This window comes from Moschus berezovskii, chromosome 1 (genome assembly GCF_049115385.1).
Source record: "Moschus berezovskii isolate FMDL1 chromosome 1, NW_MosBer_1.0, whole genome shotgun sequence".
NCBI classification, from domain to species: Eukaryota; Metazoa; Chordata; class Mammalia; order Artiodactyla; family Moschidae; genus Moschus; species Moschus berezovskii.
Window position 1 is genome coordinate 105,072,571 of NC_142460.1, and position 19,121 is coordinate 105,091,691.

General features: G+C 43.2%; 1 pseudogene; it reads right to left on the reverse strand.

Annotated features, from left to right (window-relative positions):
• Positions 1–659: 659 nt before the first annotated feature.
• Positions 660–9,438, reverse strand: LOC129551673 (5-hydroxytryptamine receptor 3C-like; annotated as a pseudogene).
• Positions 9,439–19,121: the final 9,683 nt, after the last annotated feature.

Sequence of the window (19,121 nt, forward strand, 5' to 3'; positions counted from 1 at the left end):
GAGACTCCACTTACCCCAATCTTCAGTGATAATGGAGTAAGAAGTTAGGTGTGGCTAAGGAACACTGAAGTGTGTGGGAATGAGGAGTGTGAGACATCAGGAGATTGTCTAGGGTTGTTCTAAACCTGCTTTATAGGGCTGTTCTTTTTAGGAATTTAGAAGGGACATGGTAGTCACTGGGCTTCCCTGATGGCTCCAACAGTAAAGAACCTGCTTGCAATGCAGGAGATGCTGGAGACTTGGGTTCGATCCTGGGGTCAGGAAGATCCCCTGGAGGAGGAAATGGCAACCCACTCCAGTATTCTTGCCTGGAGAATCCCATGGATGGAGGAGCCTCATGGGCTACAATCCATGGAGTTGCAAAGAGTTGGGTACGACTGAAGTGACTGAACATATGCATACTCATGGTAGTCATTGCAGGTAAGTGGTTAAAACTAGGAAAGGGCCTGTGTCTGTCTGGCCCTAAGACCATGAGAAACTTCACGCTATAGTTTGTAGGGAGAAGTGGATGTGGATGTCATGCCTTGGTGTTTCAGAGGACGATCACTGTAGTGATGGAGGTGACCATGAAGAGCAGGTAGAGACAGAAGAGCAGGGTGTCCATCATGTGGCTTAACTGCACCCACAGGCTGACCAAGTGCTGCTTCTGAGTTTTGTTTTCATGCTAGGTCCTTGCTGACCGAGGATACCCATTTAGTTCTCTCTCTGGGACCTGGCACCTTCCCCACAAACTCCATGGGCTCCTTCACACCTACGGTGAGACAGAGACTCAGCTGTGGGCCACCAAGGTCAGCTGGGGGGTTGTGGGGAAGGAGGCAGGAGCAGAAAAGCAGAGGTGATAGAGGAGGAAGCGTGGGCAGTGCTGACTTCCCTCACCAGGCAGGTGGTCAAGGCCTGTGCTTCCCTTCTGGGGCATAGTGGGGCAGCTTATCCTTGGGCTGGTGCAGTGTAGAAGCAGGAAATGGAGCCAGCGAGGCATGGCCAGGTGGGGGCTAGGTGGTGGCCAGGTGCAGCAGGTAGGTGATAAAGATGGTCTCCAGCAGGCTGAGCACCATCAGGGACAGACACAGGGCAAAACAGACACCGGGAGGGAAGCTGGGCCTGCCTGAGGGCCAGAGGCACCAGCCATGACTTCATTCTTCTCTTCCAATCCCACCCTGGAAAGCACAGCCTCTTTTGGCCAATATATTTTCCTTCCCTGAGTCAGTTCAGCCAGTCCCTCCCATCCTTTTCTTCTCAAGAGCCAAAGAAGCCACACTGATGAGGGGGGTGCCACTGGCAGGGAGTATGTCATTAATCATAAGCAGAAGGACGTTGTAACCCAGCAGGAGTTATCTTGAATGAGGCAAGGTTCTTATTTCCTGCTGTCAGGTAAAAACTGAGGGTGTCAATGGTGACCAGAAAGCTACTGGACACCAGGAGGTTTAAGATGAAGAGGCTGGGCCTGCACCTGTTAGCCACCTGGTGGGGAGGAGTGTGGAGAATGTGACAAATAACCGATGCCAGAGAGCACAACTCTATATTTGATTATTCATTCTTTGCTGTTGTCCAGTTAGGCTGGTCATGGGTCAACCTCTCTGGGTAATGGATGCATTGAGTTGTGCTCTTTTCAAAAGTGCCACCAACTTCATTGTCTAATTTCCCCTTATGTCCCACTTGCTGAGAACACAACCATAGGCTTTTGTGAGCAAGTGGGGCCCTTTGGCACTCTATCTATCAGATCTAGTCGCTTAAATCTATTTCTCACTTCCACTGTATAATCATATGGGATTTGATTTAGGTCATACTTGAATGGTCTAGTGGTTTTCCCTACTTTCTTCAATTTAAGTCTGAATTTGGCAATAAGGAGTTCATGATCTGAGCCACAGTCAGCTCCTGGTCTTGTTTTTGCAAACTGTATAGAGCTTTTCCATATTTGGCTGCAAAGAATATAATCAATCTGATTTCGGTGTTGACCATCTGGTGATGTCCATGTGTAGAGTCTTCTCTTGTGTTGTTGGAAGAGGGTGTTGCTATGACCAGTGTGTTCTCTTGGCAAAAGTCTATTAGCCTCTGCCCTGCTTCATTCCGTGCTCCAAGGCCAAATTTGCCTGTTACTCCAGGTGTTTCTTGACTTCCTACTTTTGCATTCCAGTCCCCTATAATGAAAAGGACATCTGTTTTGGGTGTTAGTTCTAAAAGGTCTTGTAGGTCTTCATAGAACCGTTCAACTTCGGCTTCTTCAGCATTACTGGTTGGGGCGTAGGCTTGGATTACTGTAATATTGAATGGTTTGCCTTGGAAACGAACAGAGATCATTCTGTCGTTGCTGGGAAAGGTTGGGGGCGGGAGGAGAAGGGGACGACAGAGAATGAGATGGCTGGATGACATCACCGACTCTGTGAACATGAGTTTGAGTGAACTCCGGGAGTTGGTGATAGACAGGGAGGCCTGGCGTGCTGTGATTCATGGGGTCGCAGAGAGTCGGACACGACTGAGCGACTGAACTGAACTGAAGTGAACTGCATTTCAGACTCTTTTGTTGACCATGATGGCTACTCCATTTCTTCTAAGGGATTCCTGCCTACAGTAGTAGATATAATGGTCATCTGAGTTAAATTCACCCATTCAAGTCCATTTTAGTTCGCTGATTCCTAGAATGTCTACGTTCACTCTTGTCATCTCCTGTTTAACCACTTCCAATTTGCCTTGATTCATGGACCTAACATTCCAGGTTCCTATGCAATATTGCTCTTTACAGCACCGGACTTTGCTTCTATCACCAGTCACATCCACAACTGGGTATTGGTTTTGCTTTGGCTCCATCCCTTCATTCTTTCTGGAGTTATTTTTCCACTGATCTCCAGTAGCATACTGGGCACCTACCGACCTGGGGAATTCCTCATTCAGTATCCTATCATTTTGCCTTTTGATACTGTTCATGGGGTTCTCAAGGCAAGTATACTGAAGTGGTTTGCCATTCCCTTCTCCAGTGGACCACATACTGTCAGACCTCTCCACCATGACCCGCCCATCTTGGGTGTCCCCATATGGCATGACTTAGTTTCATTGAGTTAGACAAGGCTGTGGTCCATGTGATCAGATTGACTAGTTTTCTGTGATTATGATTTCAGTGTGTCTGCCCTCTGATGCCCTCTCGCAATACCTACCATCTTATTTGGGTTTCTCTTACCTTGGTCGTGGGGTATCTCTTCACAGCTGCTCCAGCAAAGCGCAGCTGCTGCACCTTACCTTGGACGAGGGGTATCTCCTCATGGCCGTCCCTCCTGATCTTGAACGTGGAGTTGCTCCTCTCGGCCCTCCTGCGACCGCGCAGCCGCCGCCACTTGGACTTGGGGTTGTTCCTCTCAGCCTCCGGCCCTGACCTCGGGCGTGGGGTAGCTCCTCTCGGTCACGCTTCTGCGCCTGGTCGGTTGCAGAGCCGGTGTCGCTTCTGCGCACTCGGAGCCACCGGCAGTAGCTTCTAGAGTGAATCAAAAGTGATTTAAGGGACTAGATCTGATAGATAGAGTGCCCGATGAACTATGGACGGAGGTTTGTGACACTGTACAGGAGACAGGGACCAAGACCATCCCCATGGAAAAGAAATGCAAAAAAGCAAAATGGCTGTCTGGGGAGGCCTTACAAAAAGCTGTGAAAAGAAGAGAAGCGAAAAGCAAAGGAGAAAAGGAAAGATATAAGAATCTGAATGCAGAGTTCCAAAGAATAGCAAGGAGAGATAAGAAAGCCTTCCTCAGTGATCAATGCAAAGAAATAGAGGAAAACAACAGAATAGGAAAGACAAGAGATCTCTTCAAGAAAATTAGAGATATCAAGGGAATATTTCATGCAAAGATGGGCTCTATAAAGGACAGAAATGGTGTGGACCTAACAGAAGCAGAAGATATTAAGAAGAGGTGGCAAGAATACACAGAAGAACTGTACAAAAAAGATCTTCACGACCAAGATAATCACGATGGTGTGATCACTCACCTAGAGCCAGACGTCTTGGAATGTGAAGTCAAGTGGGCCTTAGAAAGCATCAATACGAACAAAGCTAGTGGAGCTAATGGAATTCCAGTTGAGCTATTTCAAATCCTGAAAGATGATGCTGTGAAAGTGCTGCACTCAATATGCCAGCAAATTTGGAAAACTCAGCAGTGGCCACAGGACTGGAAAAGGTCAGTCTTCATTCCAATCCCAAAGAAAGGCAATACCAAAGAATGCTCAAACTACTGCACAATTGCACTCATCTCAGATGCTAGTAAAATCATGCTCAAAATTCTCCAAGCAGGGTTTCAGCAATGTGTGAACCGTGAACTTCCAGATGTTCAAGCTGGTTTTAGAAAAGGTAGAGGAACCAGAGATCAAATTGCCAACATCCGCTGGATCATGGAAAAAACAAGAGAGTTCCAGAAAAACATCTATTTCTGATTCATTGACTATGCCAAAGCCTTTGAGTATGTGGATCACAATAAACTGTGGAAAATTCTGAAAGAGATGGGAATCCCAGACCACCTGACCTGTCTCTTGAGAAACCTGTATGCAGGTCAGGAAGCAACAGTTAGAACTGGACATGGAACAACAGACTGGTTCCAAATAGGAAAAGGAGTACGTCAAGCTTGTATATTGTCACCCTGCTTATCTAACTTATATATAGAGTACATCATGAGGAACGCTGGGCTGGAAGAAGCACAAGCTGGAATCAAGATTGCTGGGAGAAATATCAATCACCTCATATATGCAGATGACACCACCCTTATGGCAGAAAGTGAAGAGGAACTCAAAAGCCTCTTGATGAAAGTGAAAGAGGAGAGTGAAAAGGTTGGCTTGAAGCTCAACATTCAGAAAACTAAGATCATGGCATCTGGTCCCATCACTTTATGGGAAATAGATGGGGAAACAGTGGAAACAGTGTCAGACTTTATTTTTGGGGGCTCCAAAATCACTGCAGATGCTGATTACAGCCATGAAATTAAAAGACGCTTACTCCTTGGAAGGAAAGTTATGACCAACCTTGATAGCATGTTAAAAAGCAGAGACATTACTTTGCCAACCAAGGTCCATCTAGTCAAGGCAATGGTTTTTCCCGTGGTCATGTATGGATGTGAGAGTTGGACTGTGAAGAAAGCTGATCGCCGAAGAATTGATGCTTTTGAACTGTGGTGTTGGAGAAGACTCTTGAGAGTCCCTTGGACTGCAAGGAGATCCAACCAGTCCATTCTAAAGGAGATCAATCCTGGGTGTTCATTGGAAGGACTGATGCTAAAGCTGAAATTGCAATACTTTGGCTACCTCATGCAACGAGTTGACTCGCTGGAAAAGACTCTGATGCTGGAAGGGATTGGGAGCAGGGGGAGAAGGGGACGACGGAGAATGAGATGGCTGGATGGCATCACCGACTCTATGGACATGAGTTTGAGTGAACTCCGGGAGTTGGTGATGGACAGGGAGGCCTGGTGTGCTGTGATTCACGGGGTCGCAAAGAGTCGGACACAACTGAACAACTGAACTGAACTGAACTGGGGCCCTTTGGATTATAGGACAGGACCATCCATTTTTATAAAAGTCCAGCTGCTCCTCCTGTTTGCAGGGCAGAAGCCTTGGGGAATCCTTCTTGAGGGCAGTTAGGATAGAGAGTGGAAGAGGAGCAGGTGCTCAACTCCCTAGAACTATTTTTACATCCTAAAGGGCCTTAGATTAAGAGGAAAATCAAGAGCAACTCAGAAGTTAAACAGGGGCCCCTGAACTTACATAGGAAATGATTTGGTAGTATAGGTTGCTGTCCATCAACATCTTTGGGGTGGCCTTGCTGGTGTTCAGAAGCCCCCACTCCCCCTGGTCTGAGTGACATTTCAAGGTATATCTGTTATCACCCACAATTCCTTGTCCAGGAGCATGCTGTCCACTGCAAGTAGGCCAGGGTAGCTCAGTCCAGAGTGTCCTCAAGTCTCCTGCCCACAAGATTCAATTTCTCCCCTACTGAGCTTCTTCCACAGATTCTCCTCTCTGTCCTTTTAAAGTAGGCATCTAGGTTTTCTCAGAAGTGGGTCATAGGACCAGCAATTCATATACTTGTGGGCTGCAGCATTAAGAGGTTTTTTTTTTTTTTGGTTGTTAGAGTCAAAGTTATGGGAAGATTAGTTATGAGTCAAGAAATTTTGGAGGGACTTCCCTGGTGGTCCAGTGGTTAAAAATCTGCCTGCCAGTGCAGGGTACACAGGTTCGATCCCTGGTGTCCCCTGCATTGGCTAAGGGGAACTAAGATCCCACATGCCTTGGGGCAACTAAGCCTGCACCACAACTCCTGAAGTCAATGTACCCTAGAGCCCATGCTCCGCAACTAGAGAGTAGCCCCCGCTCTGCAACTAGAGAGAGAGCCTGCGTGCAGCAATGAAGACCCAGTGCAGCCAAAATAAATTAATTAAATAAATAAATAAATAAAAATTTTGGAGTCTTTCCTATTTTTCTTCTCAGTTCTCCAATTCTATATGTTGTTTCAGTGGAATAAATCTTGAATAGCTTGATATTTTTATAATTACATGCATGCCAGTTATAAAGATTTATTTATCTAATTCTGCCATAGGACACCTGGTAGCTTCAGTTACATTAATTACTTGTTAAAGTGTATTGGCTGTTAATGTTAACAGGCTTGAGCTAAAAATTATACATGTGCAGCAGGTCAGGGTCAGGTTAGACTCATTTGGTGGAAGGGCTATCTAAGATAAAGCAGTAGTTTTTGTTTATTTTTTAAACTTTATTGAGAAATTAAAGCAGTAGTTCTTAACCCTGTCTGCACATTAGCATCACCTGGGGAGATAGAAAGAAATCACAGTAGTAGAACCCCATTTGGAACAATTAATTTGGAATTTCTGGGGTAATGCATAGTTATTGGTATTTTTAAAAAGCTTCGGTGGGCAGCCAGAGTTGAGAAACACTGATCTAAAACCTTCCTAAATAATATCTGCATCAATGAAATATCTTCCTCTGAACCTTAAATGGCTACCACAACGTCTCACTCACCTGTGTAGAGGAGGGAACTGAAGGTGAGCGTGCAGTTCTGTTGGTCAAAAGGGAAGTAGAAGATGTCTGGGTTATAGGTGCTGGTCACCTTCATTGGCCTGTGGTACTATAACTTGACCTTAGCTGCTGACATATGTAGTGAGACCTGGAGGTACCTGATCCACATCCACGCTGCTTGTGAAAGGCAGAGAGAGATAGGTGCTGTGGGTGCCTTCATCAGCTTTTGTCTCCCTCCCTTCCCAGGTCTTCTCCTACTGTGCTCACTCTTGGGGCTGTTTCTTTAAGGTCACTCTCTCTTGTCTGTTCTGCTCATAGTGTTTTGTGAGAGTCAACTCATTGACACTGTGCCCTGATCTGAATCTGCTGGCGTCCCTGTGACCTGCACTAACCCTTAGTTGCTCTTTTCAGATGGGCTTCATGCTGGCTTTCTCTGACCCAGATATGCCCAATTCCACAATGGTGATACCTGGAGGCCACAGGTTCTCAGCTGATACAGTGAGTCTGTTGTTGCTGATGCACTCTACTGGGTGCTAGCTAATGAAAGGCTTGTCCCACATCTACAGCCAGGGCAGTAGAAGCAGAGGTGAGTGATGGTGGAGCCACTCCAGCCCCTCCCTTTCTTCTTCTCATTCATTTTGGCCATACTAAATGGCAGGCGAAACTTTCCCATACCAGGGATCAAACCCGTGTCCCTGCAGTGGAAGCACAGAGTCTTAACCATTGGACCACCAGGGAAGTGGTCTTTAAACTCTGATCCTCTTACTCCCACTGGGGTCCCTAATGATCACACCCTATCTCCCCTACTTTATTAGCCAAGTATCATTGGCAAAGTACCCCTTAATGGCCTTTTCTCTAGGCAGACATTAAATACAGCCTAAAACCACTTGGACCCAGAGTTGTACCAGTGCATTGATCTCAACCACTTGGCCATTTTCTTGGGTTACCAGTTCTACCTTCCCAAGCTGCCCAATGAGATTTGTGTCCCCTGGACCAGTTCTGGATGGACTTATTTGGTCCAAGAAAAAATTGTACATTGGGTAGAGGTCTGGAAAACCTTAAAGTCACTCCTCAAATTTAAACTTGTAATTGGTAGTGGGGAAGGGAGGAGAGTTGATCTGCTTTACCACAGTAATCCACAAGAATGATGTCAGAATCTGGAGCTATGCATCCTCGTAAAGAAATTCCCATCCAGGCTTATTAGTGCAAAAAGATTTGGCCCATGCCCACTACATATTCTTATAAATATTTACTAATTTATTGGATCAGGCATCATTTTAGATGCTGATCTGTCTTTTCCTTATTGTCTTCCCTTGTATCTAGGAACAATTCAGGTTGTTTTTTTTTTTTTTTTTTAAGAAAGTTCTTTCTGGCTTACTTCACTCTGTATAATTGGCTCCAATTTCATCCACCTCATTAAAACCGATTCAAATGCATTCTTTTTGATGGCTGAAAAATACTCCATTGTGTATATGTACCAAAGCTTTCTTATCCATTCATCTGCAGATGGACATCTAGGTTTAATGAGGTGGATGAAATCGGAGCCAATTATACAGAGTGAAGTAAGCCAGAAAGAAAAACATCAATACAGTATACTAACGCATATATATGGAATTTAGAAAGATGGAAACCTGAACCCTGTATACGAGACTGCAAAAGAGACATAGGCATATAGAACAGTCTTTGGGACTCTATGGGAGAGGGTGAAGGTGGGATGATTGGGGAGAACGGCATTGTAGCATGTATATTATCATAAGTGACCAGTCCAGGTTTGACGCATGATACAGGATGCTTGGGGCTGGTGCACGGGGATGACATGGAGGGAGGATATGGGGAAGAGGGAGGTGGGAGGGGGGTTCAAGAAAGAGAACACATGTACACCTGGGGCGGATTCATGTCAATGTATGGCAAAACCAACCAATATATTAATGTAAGGTAATTTGCCTCCAATAAAATAAATTTTTAAAAAAAAGAAAGTTCTTAATTTTTTTTTGTTTTTTTATTTTTATTCTTTCAGTTGGAGGATAATTGCTTTACAATATTATGTTAGTTTCTGCCATACATCAACATGAATCTTCCACAGGTATACATATGTCCCCTCCCTCTTGAACCTCCTTCCCACCTCCCACCACATCCCACCCCTCTAGGTTGTCACAGAGCTTTGGGTTTGAGTCCCTGTATCATATAGCATATTCCTACTGGCTATCTGTTTTACACATGGTAATGTATATGTTTCAGTGTTACTCTTTCAATTCATCCCTTCCTCTCCTTTCCCCACTGTGTCCACAGGTCTGTTCTCTCTGTCTGCGTCTCCTTTGTTGCTCTGCAAATAGTTTCATCAGTACCATCTTTCTAGATTCCATGTATATGTGTTAATATATTATATTTGTTTTTCTCTTTCTGACTTACTTCACGCTGTATAATAATCTCTTGGTTCATTTGCCTCATTAGAACTGACTCAAATGCATTCCTTTTAATGGCTGAATAATATTCCATTGTATATATGCACAACAACTTCTTTATCCATTCTTCTGTTGATAGACATCTATGTTGCTTCCATCTCCTAGCTATTGTAAATAGAGCTGCAATGAACATCAATTCAGGTTTTAATTGACATAGAGATCACTTCTTTCTGGAACCTTCCAGAAAGGTCAGGACTCAAGGATAAATCCTTCCCCAAAAAAATGTCACTGCAGCCTTCTTCTCTGTGTCTCCCCATCCCATAGGAAAACCCTCTAATTGGTCCAGAATCCATTCAGAGTACCTGTTGCTCACCAGGGCAGAGGATTCTTATCCCCTGTCAGAAGCAACAGAAAGTGGGGACCAAGTCTTAGCATTTCCAGGATGGTAGACAGATGAAAGAGGTGTTGACGTGAGTGGGAATGCTGACTTTGGTAGCTGGACAGAAGACCTTTAAGTCAAACAATGCTTGGAAAGCAGCAGGATCTACCCTATGCTGGTCAAATCCTGAGCAATTGATGGTGAAAATGTTGCCTCTTCCTGTAGCAAGCAGAAACGCTGTGAGAGAGAGCCTCTATTACCAGGATGGAAGCCTCTCTGCAAAGAGAGAAAAAAGAGGACTCGGGGAGGAATGAGTGAGCCCTCCTCCTTGTTGGGCCAAGTCTTAAGGCCAAAATTTTTCCTGCCAGGGCTGGAGAGGATGGGCTGGGCTGGTAGGCAAATGGTGGAAATGAATGTGGTGAGCTGAGTCAGTACCTATTCTCATTCTCATTGTTAATCCTCATGCAAAATCTGCCCAAATCTGTATGCAAACTCATCCTTGATGTAATGGCAGCCACTTCAAGAAGGCCTGTGGCTCACCCATCATAAGTCTCTTGGATCTACCTACTAGCACCACCCAGCAGTGCCCTTGGACTTGTAGTCAAGGTCACTTGTAAATCTGCTCTAATGATTTCTCATCCTCATTTTCAGGACTTCTGTTTACCTAAGACAGAGTTGATTTATCAAGAAGATAAGATAGATAAAGAACTGCCCTTACGTACTAGGCAGATATGGGAAACACAAAGTAGGTATTCTGAATGTGTGGTTATTTTGGTGCTTTAGCTTATTTTGCACTTCTCAGATTTAGTGATCTCAGATAGTTTAGAACTTATTTCCAACACTGGGATCATTAGGCCATATCACTCAGCTCACCACATCACATAGTAAGTCCTGTGTGGATCTTTGCTCTTGGCCATGGCCAGGGAGCTATTTGGGTAGTACCTGAGCAGAATCTTTGCTCCATTTCATTATTATTATTATTATTTGTCTTTTTTTTTCTGCCTTTTCCTCTTTCTCCCCATCTCTTTTCATAATATTTAAGGTACATACCCAGACTGGGAACAAATGTTTCCCCGTGGAGGCAAAGTATCTGCTTTCTTATACCTCAGATTGATTGCTACCCTCCCTTGATATTTTACTTACTCTTTCAGGGCTACTCTTTTCATAGACATCATATCAAAGGAGGTAGGGATGTTAGGATGAAAGTGTGGTGGAAAGGGCACTGGACAACAAGAAAAGGCAGATTTGGAAAGGTGGTGAAATGAGATCCCTATGCAGGCAGGAAGTGAGGAGAGCTCTGTGTCCTGAGCAGTGGAATGTCTTTCTATCTGTCACCAAAAGGAAATCAAGACACTGACATTATGGAAGAAATATTTAACTTATTAATTCTAATGTCCTTCACGCGCTAGAAGAAAGTTCCTAGATATCCTTCAGAACCACACTCTGGTCTTCTCTGTTCTTGCCCCATCTTACCTTGAAGCAGAAGGCTGACAGTGAGACAGAGAAGGAATCCCCCCATAGCAGGCCACCCTCCTTCCATCCTCTTCTTCTGGACTCTTCGCTGGGGACTTACCAGTAGCCCCCAAACCCTGGAACTTAAAGGAGCTCTGACCATACCTTGGTTCTTAATTTTGAATACTGCTCATGACAGCTGACCACTCCCTGGTGAGAGGCTATGGCCAGAGAGGTCACAGCAGAGTGTCCTGCCTTGCCCCTGTCCATGAATGCCTTCTGGGCTCCAGACAGGGAGGAAGTTGGGCCAAGACTAAGGGAAAAGTATCCTGTTTGGCAGCTCTGTGCTGAGATCAATAACAAAATAACTCACTTTAATGAGAGAGTGTGAACTGGTGAAATAAGAATTATTACTTTTCTAAAGCCAGGAAATCTGCAGATTTGGAAAGGTGACAATATTTAGTGATTTGGTTACATATTAATTAAGAATAATTGCAAATACCAAATTATAAATCTTTATCATAGCTTCATTATCTATTGTTTATATTTTCCCAACATCCCCTAGCTAGATTTCCTCTTTCCAGTCTTTCTGCCTCCCTGATTCATTCTCCCCCAGACTAATGTCTTCTATACAAGTTTTACTCTATGTATTGATTTCATGATAATAGACGTTACAAAACTAAGTTAACAGATCTGTTTTTAACATTTTTGTGTTGTCAATAGTGATATACATTATCATAAACTAGTAATCTCAGCTACCATCAATATTAATGGCCTGTGTCAATGTTATGTCTTATGTCATATCTCTATAAAAAATACAATCTAACCAAATGAGTGAATTGGAACATTGTTATATTAAGTATCTTAAGTCACATTTCCAGAAAGACTTGAAAATGTTTTGTTGCAGAAGGGATGAAGAGTCAGACCTAGAATACAAAAGAAACTTTGTTCAGAATGTAAGATCATGACAGCCTAAAATAGAAACCGCTAAGGAATCCCCGAATGACTTGGGGGCCCAAAGTGGGAAAGTATAGAACTGAAGGCTGCAATATCTTTTGTTTAAAGTTTGAAATGTGTGTAGTCTTTCAGCCCTACCAGTTCTGTAAGTCGTTGCTTCCCCTTTTTGGAAGCTTGGCCAAGGGATTGGGCTATCATGTCATGTAGGACCAAAGTACTACTGTGTCTGTATTTACATGGACACACCTGTGGGGTGCTGGACTCCTGGACTGGCCAAGAGTGAAGGGCTGTCAAGGGACACTTGAGTTCCACAGGTAGGCTATACTCCCAGGCCCTGGATCTAGGAAAGGAGGGTTAACTTCAAGCCTTGCTGCAAGTGGCTAAAGATAGTTGATATATACCTTGTTTTTAATAAAGTTGGCTGAAAAATGGGACCTAAGTTCTGATTGAACTCAGAAGTAGACATAGCTGTCAGGAGATGGAGGTGATAGAGGCAGGAGAAACAAAGCACAGGCTTGCTTCTGACCTGGAGAATCAGAGTTTCAACTCTGGGATCTGGAAATCTCAGGGGCTATTATTGCTCCTGCTGCTCTTGCTGCAGGTGATAACTAACATATTGAGTACTTTACTGTATGCCAGGCATTGTATTCAGTTCAGTTCAGTTCAGTTCAGTTGCTCAGTCGTGTCCGACTCTTTGCGACCCCATGAATCACAGCACGCCAGGCTTCCCTGTCCATCACCAACTCCCGGAGTTCACTCAAACTCATGTCCACAGAGTCGGTGATGCCATCCAGCCATCTCATTCTCTGTCGTCCCCGTCTCCTCCCACCCCCAATCCCTCCTAGCATCAGACTCTTTTCTAGTGAGTCAACTCGTCCACATGAGGTGGCCAAAGTATTGGAGTTTCAGCTTTAGCATCAGTCCCTCCAATGAACACCCAGGATTGATCTCCTTTAGAATGGACTGGTTGGATCTCCTTGCAGTCCAAGGGACTCTCAAGAGTCTTCTCCAGCACCACAGTTCAAAAGCATCAATTCTTCGGCGATCAGCTTTCTTCACAGTCCAACTCTCACATCCATACATGACCACGGGAAAAACCATAGCCTTGACTAGACGTGCAAATATAACTGTAGTTTTGGACGGTTAATTTTAAATCATTATAACCAGGCTCAAACACATCTTTATTAATCAAATTAGGAACCATTACAATCAACACATTTTTGCCAATGAGAAATGTTTGTTTATTCCTGTAGCACGAAAATCCATGTTTCTGGATTTGATGAACTCTTGGAAAGCATTTTCTGCCTCCTACTGGTTATGGAAGTGTTTTCCTTGCAAAAAGTTGTCAAGATGCTTGAAGATGTGGTAGTTGGTTGGCAAGAGGTCAAGTGAATATTATGGCAGATGAGGCAAAACTGTGTAGCCTAATTCACTCAACTTTTCAAATGTTGGTTGTGCAACGTGCAGTTGGGCATTATTGTGGAGAATTGGGCCCTTTCTGTTGACCGATGCTGACTGCAAGTGTTGCAGTTTTCAGTGCATCTCATCGATTTGCTGAGCATACTTCTCAGATGTAATGATTTCGCCAGGATTCAGAAAGTGGATCAGACCGGCAGCAGACCATGAAACAGTGACCATGACCCTTTTGTTGGTGCAAGTTTGGCTTTGGGAATTGTTTTGGAGCTTCTTCTCAGTCCAGCCACTGAGTTTGTCATTGCCAGTTGTCATATAAAATCCACTTTTCATCACATATCACAATCCGATCAAGAAATGGTTCATTGTTGTTATGTACAATAAGAGAAGACAACACTTCAAAATGACGATTGTTCTGATTTTCAGTCAGCTCATGAGACACCCACTTATCGAGTTTTTTACCTTTCCAATTTGCTTCAAACGCCTAATGACCATAGAATGGTCGATGTGGAGTTCTTCGGCAGCTTTTGTGTCTCAATTCTTTATGTGTAAGAGGATCAGCTTTGATGATCCTCTCAGTTGGTTGTTGTCAACTTCCAGTAAATGGTCACTGTGCTCCTCATCTTCAAGACTCTGGTCTCCCTTGCAAAACTTCTTGAACCACCACTGCACTGTATATTCGTTAGCAGTTCCTGGGCCAAATGCATTGCTGATGTTGTAAGTTGTCTCTGTTGCTTCACAACCTGTTTTGAACTCAAATAAGAAAATCACTCAAATTTGCTTTTAGTCTAATGTCATTTCCCTAGTCTAAAATAAATATAAAATAAACAGTAAGTAATGGGAAATAGATCGGAAAAACAGTGGAAACAGTGTCAGATTTTATTTTTTGGGGCTCCAAAATCACTGCGGATGCTGATTGCAGCCATGAAATTAAAAGACGCTTACTCCTTGGAAGGAAAGTTATGACCAAATTACTTTGCCAACCAAAGTCCATCTAGTCAAGGCCATGGTTTTTCCAGTGATCATGTATGGATGTGAGAGTCGGACTGTGAAGAATACTGATCGCCGAAGAATTGATGCTTTTGAACTGTGGTGCTGGAGAAGACTCTTGAGAGTCCCTTGGACTGCAAGGAGATCCAATCAGTCCATTCTAAAGGAGATCAGTCCTGGGTGTTCATTGGAAGGACTGATGCTAAAGCTGAAACTGCAATACTTTGGCCACCTCATGCAATGAGTTGACTCACTGGAAAAGACTCTAATGCTGGGAAGGATTGGGGGTGGGAGGAGAAGGGGACGACCAAGAATGAGATGGCTGGATGGCATCACCAACTCGATGGACATGAGTTTGAGTGAACTCCGGGAGTTGGTGGTGGACAGGGAGGCCTGGCGTGCTGTGATTCATGGGGTCGCAAAGAGTCGGACATGACTGAGCGACTGAACTGAACTGAATAAGTCATTAGCAAAGAAACATAAAGTGAGAAATGCACATTAAAATGATGTATAACATAGCCACATTTATTTAAGAATGTATTCCAGTATCAAACAGCAAAGTTCAATAATGCAAAACCACGATTACTTTTGCACCAACCTAATATGTCAAATTTTTTGTCATCCCCCAACATTTCTACCATGCAGATATTGGATAGGATTATGTGGAAAAAAAGAAATGGAGCCAAGTAAATAGAGAAATGGCAGTGGGATCTTGTATTTTCTGATCATATTTTAGAACATAATAAACACACTTGAAGAAAATATAAATTTTGTTATTAACCACAAGAATTGAACAACTACAATCTATTGATCATCTTTTATAAAAATACCTAAAATGATGAACTAGGGAATATTTTCAAATAAAGCAATAAAAATGATAGTACTTAAAATAACCAGAATTTCAGGTTTTCTAGTGCTTATGGTTTATAACAAGCCATATAAGAATCACATAGTTTTTCGTCATGAACACTGGGTCTCTTTCTACCTTCAGAATTTTTTACGTGTAAAAGGTGCTTTTCACATTGGCCAGTCCTCCATCTCAGACAAATTATTAAGCACCTGAAATTCTTATCTAGAAGGCATACTGGCTTAGGTTAGCTCTCAGAGTTCATGCTAGCACGGAGTTCCTTGTTACCAAGGTGGTTCAGATACCCCTCCTGCATATGCCTGCCTCCTTCTTCCCTTCTCCAGTAGGCTCTCAGATGGGGGAAGGTAACCATATTTAAACAGAACTTCAGTAGCTAGATTGTCATTTTCTGAGGCCATTAGAAATGGCTGTCTCCAACATTCTCTGGAATATCCTGGGAAATCTCTAAGACTCCAATTTTAGCTCTGATACACGTCTCTTCTAAGCCAAGTTGTGGGCTTTAATGGTCACTCATGACTAGGAGATGGTTCAGAAATTCTTAGCTGATTCAGGGGTTATTGTGGGAGGGTGAGGACTTCCTCCACTCTCAGCTTTCTCTGGGCATCTTTGGAGTCTCCATCTTGGGTTCAGTATCTTTAGAATTCTTGGGCACTCAGCCATGGCCCCTAAAAAAGAGGCCCTGAGTTTGGGCTTTAGTTGCTTCCTTGGACAAGTCTGGGGCCAGTTAGGATTCCTGTTTGGGGTGTAGTCATGGATCTGTTGGAGGATACCATCAACTTAAGGTGTGGGTGTTTCTAGAAATCCTTGCATTCACCTGGGGTTTCCTAAACTTGAGTTGCATCTTAGCAATGGGCATCCTCACCTGGAAAAGCATTTTTGTCATCCTCTACCTGCCTCTTGTTTTAGAGGATGGCCTCGTGCAGCACAAGCCAGCCTTCAGGAGGATAGAATGCCAAGGTGAAGAATCTCTCTGGAAACTGTATGGTACCATCAAAGCCCCCAGGCTTCACACCTAGTGGCATCACTCCTAGTCTGGCTTTTTCTAAATTATCTTCCACTGTGTAGGCTGTGTGTTTGAAATGCAGAGCTGACCATATCTTTCTTATACTTGAAATCTTTCAGCGGCTCCCATTGTCTGTAGCAGTTATGTTAAAATTGCTGAGTCTGAAAATTCATATTTTCAAGTTTCCCAGGTGCTGCTGCAGCTACTCCTCCTGGGACCACACTTAGATACCTGACCTATAGTATGAAACCTTCCTCCTTAGCATGATGTTAAGAACTCCCTGACTTAGATCCCACCTATCTTTCCATCATGTTGCCTTGGATTTTATGTTACAAAAGACTTGTTCTTATCTTTAATATGTATCAGAATTACTTAATGTGCTTTACCCTTACCACCCTGGCCTTAAATCAGAATCATAGTCCCGAATCAGACTTGCAGGCGATAGTGCTCAGGAATCAACATTTTAAACTAGATCCACAACTCATTCTTATGCAGGTGGATCTTGGACTACACAGGGAAAAACACTGCATCCTAAATAGCACCCCACCACTCAGTGTGTGATTTTACTCTTCCACATTCCCTTGACCTAAAATATACCTTCTACTATTGCTCTCTGGTCCTACTAATAAACTCTTAAAGATTCAGCTCAATTCAAGCATCCAGTCTTCAGTGAAGCCCGCCTCAATGTCTCTTCCTTTCTCTCTTCTTGTCAGTTAAACACACACACACAGATGCACACACACACATGTGCACATGTGCTCCTGAATACTGTTGTGACTCTTAAACCGGAAACATTTCCTTACATGTATGTCTCTCCTCCTGCTCTGTAACCTCATGGAGAGAAGGAAATATTGTTTTGGCCTCCCAGGATATAACATATAGCAGTAAGTAGTCAATAAATGCTTTTTAAATTGAAATTTAGCTGATTTACAATATTATATTAGTTTCAGTTGTACAACATAGTAATTCAATATTTTCACAGATGATACTCCATTTAAACATTATAAAATATTAACTATATTCCCTGTGCTGTGCAGTATGTCCTTGTTGCTTATTTATTTTATACATGATAGTTTGTACGTCTTAATCCCCTACTCCTATCTGGCCCCTCCCCACTTTCCTCTCCCCACTGGCAACTACAAGTGTGTTTTCCATATCTGTGAGTCTGTTTCTGTTTTGTTACATTCACTTTTTTATTTTTTAGATTTCACATGTAAATGATAACATGCAGTATTTGTCTTTCTCTGTCTGATGTATTTCACTAAATATAATGCCCTCTAGGTCCATTCATGTTGTTGCATATGGCAGAATTTCATTCTTTTTTTTTAGCTGAGTAGTGGCTTCCGTCTATGGGGTCACACAGAGTCGGACACGACCGAAGTGACTTAGCAGCAGCAGCAGCAGCAGCAGTATTCCATTACATATATTATTATATGGTATATTATATAGTGTTATAGCAGTATTCCATCATATATCTGTATCTATCTCACATCTTCTTTATTCATTCCTCTGTTGGTGCACACTTACATTGCTTTATGTCTTAGCTATTGTAAGTAACATTGCAGTGAACATTGGGGTTCATGAATAATTTCAAATTAACGTTTTCATTCTCTTCGGATATATACCTGGGAGTGGAATTTCTGGATCATATGGTGGTTCTATTCTTAACTTTTTGATGAATCTCCATACTATTTTCCATAGTGTCTGCACCAATTTACATTCCCACAAACAAAGTAGGAGGGTTCCCTTTTCTCCACATCCTCACCAACATTCATTATTTGTAGACTCTTTGGTGATAGTCATTCTGATAGTGTGAGGTGATATTTCCTTGTGGTTTTGCTTTGCATTTCTCTGATGATTAGTGATAAAGGTTTAATATCCAAAATATTTAAACAACTCATACAGTTCAGTTCAGTCACTCAGTTGTGTCTTTGCAACCCCCTGGACTGCAGCACATCAGGCTTCCCTGTCCATCACCAACTCCTGGAGTTTATTCAAACTCCTGTCCATTGAGTTGGTGATGCCATCCAACCATCTCATTCTCTGTCATCCCCTTCTTCGCCTGCCTTCATTCTTTCCCAGCATCAGGGTCTTTTCCAATGAGTCAGCTCTTTGCATCAGGTGGCCAAAAAAATTGGAGTTTCAGCTTCAACATCAGTCTTTCTGATGAATATTCAGGCCTGATTTCCTTTAGGATGGACTGGTTGGATCTCCTTGCAGTCCAAGGGACTCTCAAGAGTCTTCTCCAACACCACAGTTCAAAAGCATCAATTCTTCACTGCTCAGCTTTCTTTATAGTCCAACTCTCACACCCATAGGTCACTACTGGAAAAACCATAGCCTTGACTAGATGGACTTTTGTTGGCAAAGTAATGTCTCTGCTTTTTAATACGCTGTCTAGATTGGTCATAACTTTCCTTCCAAGGAGCAAGCGTCTTTTAATTTCATCACTGCAATCACCATCTGCAGTGATTTTGGAGCCCCCAAAAATAAAATCTGCCACAGTTTCCACTGTTTCCCCATCTATTTGCCATGAAGTGATGGGACCAGATGCTATGGTCTTTGTTTTCTGAACATTGAGCTTTAAGGCAACTTTTTCACTCTCCTCTTTCACTTTCATCAAGAGGCTTTTAGTTCTTCTTTCTGCTATAAGGGTGG